The sequence below is a fragment of the Triticum aestivum genome, chromosome 6B, assembly GCF_018294505.1.
Source record: "Triticum aestivum cultivar Chinese Spring chromosome 6B, IWGSC CS RefSeq v2.1, whole genome shotgun sequence".
In the NCBI taxonomy this organism is placed as follows: domain Eukaryota; kingdom Viridiplantae; phylum Streptophyta; class Magnoliopsida; order Poales; family Poaceae; genus Triticum; species Triticum aestivum.
This window is the reverse complement of record NC_057810.1, coordinates 123,459,879-123,469,117: the sequence shown is the minus strand read 5'-3', so window position 1 is coordinate 123,469,117 and position 9,239 is coordinate 123,459,879. Positions and strand designations below refer to the sequence as shown.

The 9,239-nt window shown below is 48.9% G+C and overlaps 1 pseudogene; it reads right to left on the bottom strand.

Annotated features, from left to right (window-relative positions):
* Positions 1 to 7,987: 7,987 nt before the first annotated feature.
* Positions 7,988 to 8,972, bottom strand: LOC123136077 (chlorophyll a-b binding protein of LHCII type 1-like; annotated as a pseudogene).
* Positions 8,973 to 9,239: the final 267 nt, after the last annotated feature.

The following is a 9,239-nucleotide window of genomic DNA, read 5'->3' as shown; positions in this document are numbered from 1 at the left end:
TAGCTGCAGTCTCGCACTCGCCTAAGTTTGTAAATATCCTACCGGGTGGTGAGCAAACCTCCCACTCGGGGGCTTAGCTGCAGTCCGTACTCGCCTAAGTTCGAAAAAATTCTGCCGAGTGGAGAGCAATCCTCTCACTCGGGGGCTTAGCTGTAGTCCCGTACTCGCCTAAGTTTGAAAAACCTTACCAGGTGGTTGACAGGAACATCAAGGTCATTGCGTAGTGCCTTGCTGATGAGCTGATCAATGCTACTCAAGGATCACCCAGTCGGTCGACTGGAACGTCAAGACCATTGCTGAGTGCCTTGCTGATGAGCTGATCAATGCTACTCAAGGATCACCCGATCGGTCGACTGGAACGTCAAGACCATTGCTGAGTGCCTAGCTGATGAGCTGATCAATGCTACTCAAAGATCACCCGATCGGTCGACTAGAATGTCAAGACCATTGCTGAGTGCCTTGCGGATGAGCTGATCAATGCTACTCGAGGATCACCCGATCAGTCGACTGGAACGTCAAGACCGTTGCTGAGTGCCTTGCTGATAAGCTGTTCAATGCTGCTCAAGGATCACCCATCCGGTCGACTGGAACGCAAAATCATTGATCAGGCGACTGGCCCTCCTCTTCTAGAAGCTGCATTAAGAAAACAAACAACAGTTCGAGAGAAAAGCGGATTCCGGTCGAAGGCAGACGCAATATGTGAGATGATAAATTCGGAGGTTCTTAACCGCAGAATAAAGTGCTCAGGCATTAGGCCCGAAGGAGTTTTAACGGTTACAAATCCACTCGGCATTTCGAGGCAAATAAAAGTGGTGGCATAGTGTTTTTTAATCACTCGGCAGGAGAAGGACTGGCCAGGTCGCAGAAGCTGTCCAGATCGATGCTGTCGGTGATGCGAGTGGATGCCTCAAGGAAAGTGTCCATGAAGTCCTGGAAGGAATGCTTCTTAGTGTTTGCCACTTTAAGAGCTGCCAGCTTGTCTTCCTTAGCTTCCTTGCAGTGCACTCGGACCAAAGACAAGGCGACCCCAGCACCACAGCGGGCAGCATATTTCTTCCACTCTTGCACTCGACCTGGAATATGATTTAGCCGAGTCATTAAAGACTCGAGGTCTTGAGACATTTCCGCCTGAGGCCAGAGTTCGGTGCCCACTCGAGCCATCACCGCCTACAGCCGAGCCAGATAGTCGACTGCACCATCCAAGCGTGATTCCAATCGAAGCAAGTTCATCACGACCTCGTCTTTCATGGGACAGTTGATGGGGTCGACACCTGTCTCGACCCGTCCAGTCTCGACTTCAAAGTCCTGACAGAGTTCTGGTCCATCACAACAAACAATGAGTCGACAGTATCATAAATTTCAGTCGACAACAGTTATCTAACGGAATAGTCATACTTTCAAGCTTCGAGATGAGTTTCTCCGCAAGTTGTTCCAAATGAGACTCTAGCTTGCCCGTCTTGGTCTTTAGACCACCAACTTTAGCGGTCAGATTCTCCTTGTCCTTCCTCAGTTGTTCGACTTCATGATTGGTGTCCGAGACAGCTGTCTTCAATTTCGCGTTCTCATCCTCCAACTTGCCGACTGAAGCCAGCTTCTGGTCCACGAGCTTCGTCTTCTCGCGTGCCTCCCTCTGAGCAGCCGCCAGATCCAGATCCTTCTGCTCCAAAGCTTCCTTCATCCTCTCTAAAGAAACAACACTCTTTAGACGAGACTGGAGTTGGCGATTTTCACTACGCACATCTGCTTATGTGAAGTCACTGGGTTCAAAGAGACTGAAAGAAAGGCAGCGGAAAGTCCACCAGGCAGACGAAACCGTCGAATGGTTACCTCCCATGATGGCCGTTTCTTGTTGGGCAGTCTTCAGATTCTTCTTTGCCAATTCGAGGTCAAGTTCAACGCTGATATGCTTCTTCCTCAACTTGGTGAGCCGAGCTCCAAGATCACAAGACCTCTGCAGTCGGAAAGACAAGCATTTAAGTTGACAGAAATAAGAGACTGTGAAGGAAAAGATTTACTCTAAGACTACCGCCGAATGAAATATTCAACAGTAGTCTCTAGGACTACACCCAGTGGGTGCACTTAGCGTGCCCCCACTGGATCAGATCAATACTCAACATGAGTTCAAAAAAAGAAATGACAGAGAGATATATTATCAGACCCCAGTCGACTGCCAGCAGCCGACCGTGGTCTCGGGGACTATACCCAGTGGGTGCACTCAACGTGCCCCCACTGATTCGGAAAGTGCAAATTGAAGATATCCTGAGTTCTAATCGAAGGAACACCCACTGGGTGATTAGATACAAAGTAACACTCAAAGATTCGGTCGGAATTCTATTGACCTGGACATTGGTCTGAAGGGCAGTGCTGGCATTGTAGGCTATCTGACTAGCTTCATGCATCACTTTCACATGCTCCATGACAAGATTCGCCTGGCGAAGAGATTCCCTAGCGGCACTCGGCGAGTCGTCCGGAGTTTGATATGCAGCAAAGAGGGATGGCTCCAGAGGGGTTGAAGCAGTTGCTGGATCAGATGAGTGGAGTTGCACCGGTGCAGCGGACGTCTGTGCAGTCGACCCCGGCGGACGATCAGTCGTCAATGGGTTAGCAAACGTGACGTTAGCCCGAACCATCACCTCAGGCGCCGGTGCCGACTGCACCGGTGTCGACTGAGGGATTTGGACTTCAAGCCTCCTTCTGCTCGAACCTCCACTCTTTTTCCTCCTCTCCCATAGAGGCGCTTCTTCTTCTTCGTCGTCAGGAAGCACAACGACGTCTTGCGGAGCTACATAAGAAGAGAAGTATCAAATTTTCAGTCAATCGACCGCCCACTCGGTTAAGCAGAACTGAGTTAATGAACTTACTAGCTTGTGAGGTGGCTTCTTTGTCTCCTGGCGCCTTGTCAACATCCATGTCGGTGGCAGCAGAGGTAGGGCTGAAAGGACACAAGAGTTGGTCGGTCAGATCAAGAAAACTTTCAGTCGACTTACAAAAACTTAAACAAGATACTCACCCTGAGGCAACGGGGACGTCCATCTTGATTCGCGGCAAGGTCTTCCTGGTCTTGGGGGGAGCAACTTTAGGCTGCTTGGCCACCTTCTCCGTCAGCTCCGGAGTCGACATCCGAGTGCGCTTCTGAGTACCGACACTCAGACCTGCGCCTTTCCCACGCCCGCCAACCGGATCATGCTGCTGTTTGGATCGACGTTTGGAGCATGGCGGCGAGTTGACTTCCTCCTCCTTGTCTGATTCCTCGGTCCCCTCCTCCTCTTCACTTCCTTGAGAATCCCACTCGACACTATCCTCTGCGCTGTCCTCCCCCTCCTAGGCCTGTTCCAAGGCCTATTCACCATTGGCCATCGAATGCATCTTAGTGAACACCTACAGAGAAAATTGGACGAACGAGAGTCGGTCAATGTCAAGTGCATTTGGAGCATGAATGAGAAACAGTCGGAACGAAAAGAGAACCTTGTCGGGTGGATTTGCGCTGCTGAAGGGAACGACCCACCTAGACCCTCTGGGGTTGTCCTGATTGCCCGTGATGCTCCTCAGCCACGAGGCTACTGTTGCAGGAGGCACTTCTTCCGGATGGGTCCGAGCGGTGTCGTCCGGCCCGGAATACAGCCACATCGGGTGATCGCGGGCCTGGAGGGGCTGGATGCGTCGGCTAAGGAACACCTCCAACAGATCCAGGCCCGTGACGCCATCGTTGATAAGCTGAACCACCCTGTCCACCAACATCCTCGTCTCCATGATCTCACCAGCAGTCACTTTCAGTGGAGCAGGAGTCTGGACTCGGTCAAACGAGAAGTGGGGGAGACCGGTCGACTGACCAGGGGTCGCGACATCTTGGCAATAGAACCAGGTCGACTGCCAGCCTCTAACTGAGTCGGGAACGGTCATGGCAGGAAAGGCACTCCCTTTTCTCTATTGGATGCCTAAACCCCCACACATCTGGATGACATGGGTTTTTGAGTCACTCGACTTGGCCTTTTTTACCGACTGGGAACGAATAGTGAAGATGTGTTTGAAAAGACCCCAGTGCGGTCAACACCCCAAGAAGTTCTCGCACATCGACACGAAAGAAGCTAAATGTGTAATGGTGTTGGGGGAGAAATGGTGGAGTTGAGCGCCGAAGAAGTTTAGAAACCCCCGAAAGAAAGGATGCGGGGGAAGCAAAAAGCCACGGTCGACGTGGGTGGCGAGCAGAATGCACTCACCCGGTCGAGGTTGAGGACTCATCTCCCCCTCCGACAGCCTCACCGCTCCCTTGGCGATCAACCCCGACTCCATCAGCTCGTCCAGGTCTGCCTGCTGAATTGAAGACCGGATCCAATCTCCCTGGATCCAGCCCAGCGGCAGCCCCGCGCGCGACGACGACCCGCGCTGCTGCTTCTTGCCCTTTGCCGCATCCTTCGTCTTCTTTGCGTGCTCTAGCGCCGCCGTCTTGTCCTTCACCATAGCGATGGGGCAACGGCGTCGGAGCGGAAGAGTAAGGTGCAGCGGAGAAGCAGAGAAAGGAGGAAGAAGAGAAAATGCGCACAGTGTAGACGCCTCGGTCCGGTCGCCTTATAAGAGGTCATTTCCGAGTGACTGACGAGTGGGGCCGGGCGATCCCTCAAATCCCGCAACAGTCACGCGCAGCGTACGTGGTGAAAAAGGCGGCACGGGAATCGAGGAATCACTACTTATCCGCTCCGCCTGCTTCGGCCTCCCCCGTTTGGCGCGCTCCCCCGAAATTTCGTATCCCGCGAAATCTGGGATATGCTGCAGACAACCGCGCCCAAAAATCCCGCGCTCCAACATAACACTCGGCACACGAGATCAACAATTCATTCGACTGTCAGCTGAATGGATCAAGGCAACTGAGTCGACGTCAAATATCAACGCAAGCGTTCAGACTTACAGAAAGCACTCTCGAAGTCCCGAAGCTCGGAACAGGATCAATTTCAACCTACCTTTTACTCACACCTTAATCCATTCGGGGGCTACTGATGAGGATACAGACCTGGGGTAGGGTCATAGGCCTGACCTACACACCCTACCCAAGGTCAATACCCCAGAAGATGAGAAGACCAAGAATCCACTCGACGATGCAATCACTCGACCAGAATTCTCTACCTTCACTCGACCATATGGGAACCACTCGACTACGTCAAATACCAGGAGTCCGTAGGACGCGCAACGGCCAGATATTCACTCCTTAGTCTTCATGGGCATTAAGAGTACTTAATGCTGGCGTTACCAGTAACGCCCCTTACTTTATGTACATTAGTTTCCTTGTAATGGAGGCAGGCTGGGGCCCTGGCGCACTCTATATAAGCCACCCCCTCCTCTGGCACAAGGGTTTGCACTGTCTGTAATATAACACACATAATCCAATCGACCGCCTCTGGGCGCTAAGACGTAGGGCTATTACTTCCTTAGAGAAGGGCCTGAACTCGTAAATCTCGTGTGTACATCTTCACCATAGCTAAAATCTTGCCTCTCCATACCTACCCCCCTTTCTACTGTTAGGCTTAGAACCACGGCACCGAGCGCCCCTCTGGTAGCAGCGGAGAGGAGGAAGAAGGAGGAGGAGAGCTCGGAGGAGACGACGCGGGGGGGGGGGGGGGGGTCAATGCGGGTGCATCTAGATTCAGGTTCCATTGGCTATTTTTGTTCATTATACTGCTACTGAAATAAACATGTTACGTTTGGTAAATAAAAATACTACTAATTAACCCTAAATGAAAAATATCCATCCGTTCTTAGTAATCTTGAGCAAAAAAAAATCAAAGTGCCTAACATTACAACATAAATTAGGAAAATAAAATGATGGAGAGTATTACTTTGACATTAAACTAGTGTGTGTTTAAGATGTTAGTTTCCCAAAATTTATGGGATAACGTATACATTTATATCATTGTTTTTATCTGATCCTAGATGACTCCAAATACATTGCATGCGTGTGATTACAAATAATATTATTGTTTCACAACATTGCGGTATAAATTCACATAGTACTTCAAAACATCAGTGTTGAGTCAATTTCATCTGCGTGCTTATAATTTTAACTTAAATTATGTATGTTTGATTTTTATGTGTTTAGCTCTTAAATTAGCACAGAAATATGGTAAACTGAACCCCCCCGGGCAAAAAGGGTCATACTCACTCAAAAACGAAAAAGCTTTCTACATTTGCAACATCATTGATTCTGATGCCACCTTATCCTTTCTAAATTTGTGAAAAAGTATTTATTTAGAACATTTTAATAGGTAGGATATGTAAAAGTATATTTTCTTAATGTCTATCTAGTCTTATATGTGTTAACAAAAATATTAATTCTCTAATTTTTGTATAATAAATTTACCCAAAATAGGGACGCACATGATCTTAAGGTGGATGCCCACCCATCTCCGCCTCCAATTCTTTGTCATCCACTGCAATATTAGCATCGGCGACTGCCTTTTCGCACCCCCATCCCTGACTAAATTGACGATTTCCCCATAGTGATATTTTGTTCCCACTTCAGTTATCTGGTCGTGAACCGAACCACATGATCAACGCCCGGTCGTGAACCGAACCACATGGCTTTGGGATGTGGTCGCTTTCGGGAGTTCTTTTTGTGAAAGAAAGGAGTGGTTGCTTGAAATATATGGGGAGAGGGGAGGGTGAAGGCTTCATCTGGAGTGGTTGGGTTGGGGGAGGGCAATTAGTTGGGGTAGATACAATCTTGTTGATGGTACAATGTTGGCGGTAATTGCCTTTGGCTCCTAGGTGCATATGCACCCATTGTCGAAATCCAAATTCCGAGAAGTTAAAAAATTCGAAACAAAAATCCCGCGTGTATATCCGGACATTTTATGTTCGTTCACAAGGTTTCAGTGAAAAACGACGTATAAAGAAATGCCTCGTGAATAGTTAGAATGAAGCATCAGAAATTGTCTTTTTTACACAAGCCACAAAAAACGTCGTTTTTCACCGAAACCTTGTGAACGCACATAAAATGTCCGTATATACACGCGGGATTTTTGTTTCGAATTTTTCAACTTCTCGGAATTTGGATTTCGACAATGGGTGCATATGCACCTAGGAGCCAAAACGCCACTCTCCAATGTTGGGCTATTATTTAGGTCATGTATCAGGTGAAAATGATAAATATTAGTTGTGTGGTGAAATTGGGTAAGAATAGAAAAGATTGGTTCAAGCACTGGACCAGTATAAAAATGTCTAGAAGTTTGGTAGTTCTTAGTTGATTGACATTTGCAGACAGAATAGCCTTAGTTTAGGGGCAGCGAGGCATCAGCCGAGAGGGTGGTGATTGCGACATGGGATACAGGGGATGATCGTGTAGGACACAATGTTGTTCTAGCTGTCAGGAGACCGGGATTAATTTGGATTCATATACTAGACCTACTTGCATTCATCTTAGGAGTTACTAACAATGGTGGTCGCTTTATGTTAGGTTTGATAAATTTTAGGTAGTAGCACGGAGGCACTTATGCAATGGACAAATCTAACGATGTTATAGCCCGTGAGAATGATGACCCCTGTGCACTTAGAAGCCGAACACGAATATGTGGCGAGAGGGTTTGTCATTCTTGATTACTAGATCAATGTCTATATATGTCTCTAAATTGTCCAAATCAGAAAGTAAAAATGTAGAGATATCTGAAAAATCACTGCTGCAGTATAATTGGACACACTCTGTTTGGTTGGAAAATAAGAAATTAAACAAAATCATGGCCTTGCAATTGAGTGGGATGGATTTAGATCATTTCTCATGGTTGGCTTGATGGAAGGCCGGCAGAATATACACGAAACATAAAGCTTCGCTGCACTCGGGCCCCACAAATTCACCTGCACACGTGATTATATAAGTTGCCACTCGTCTAGGCACAATACGGTAATAGTTAATTAAGCCCACCGGAAAGTGTTTATTTGCTCCTGTTATTGTGATTGTGATCCTAAAAAACAGTTAAATCGGTGCAAGCTGCGACATGGAAGGTGGACAAATCTAACAATGCTTTTGCATAAAATTTTCATAATTTACATCATGATAGTACAACTCAGACCACAAGACAACAGGCCTTAGGCGAGTATAGTCCCAAGACACCTTACTTGCCGGGGACAAAGTTGGTGGCGACTGCCCATGCATTGTTGTCGACAGGGTCGGCGATGTGGTCAGCAAGGTTCTCAAGAGGGCCCTTGCCCGTGACTATAGCTTGGACAAAGAAGCCAAACATTGAGAACATGGCAAGACGACCATTCTTGATCTCCTTCACCTTGAGCTCGGAAAATGCCTCAGGGTCGTCAGCTAGGCCAAGAGGGTCGAAGCTGCCGCCCGGGTATAGTGGATCGACGATCTCGCCAAGCGGGCCGCCGGCCATGCGGTACCCCTCAACGGCACCCATGAGCACAACCTGGCATGCCCAAATAGCTAGGATGCTTTGCGCGTGGACGAGGCTGGGGTTACCAAGATAGTCAAGACCACCCTCCCTAAAGATCTGGGAGCCGGCCTTAAACCAAATGGCCTCAACGAACTTCACACCATTGCGGGCCAGCAACTCCGGGAAGACACAACCAAGTGCTTCGAGCATGGCCCAACGACAGTGGATCACTTCGAGCTCCCGGTTCTTGGCGAAGGTCTCGGGTCAGCTGAAAGCCTAGCGGTGTCCCATCCGTAGTCACCGGGGAACTCACCGGTCAGGTAGTTCGGGGGCTCACCAGAGAGTGGGCCGAGGTAGAGCACCCGGTCACCACCATACCATGGGCTGCCAGAGGAAACCTGCTTAGCCTTCGCTGCAGTTTTGCGCATGGTCATGCGGGCCTCGTCGAAGAGAGCTGACGATGGTACATTCTTCACCGCCTTGCCGGCAAAGGTCGAGGAGGAGAGGGATGTGGTGGTTGCCGCCATTGTAGAGCTAAGAAAAGTGTCTGCTGTAGGGGTTCTCAAAGAAAGGCGGGAGTGTGAGGATGGCTTGATAGGAGAGGGGGAGGTGGCTACTTAAGGTAGCGAGCTGGCATAGGGGATCGATATGGTGTATAAGCTGACAAGATCAACATGGATAGAAAGAGAAATCTTGAGCTTTGACGCCATTGGTACCGGAGAGATATGTTGCTCTCTCTGAACACTTGGCGCATCGAGAGCCAGGAAATAGTGTTGTTGTGTACTTGTGGCTAGGAGTGGCTGTGACCAGGATCTCCTTGGAGACAGCTGATTGGGTCACGTGTGTTTCTGAGATCTGTTAATGGCAGTG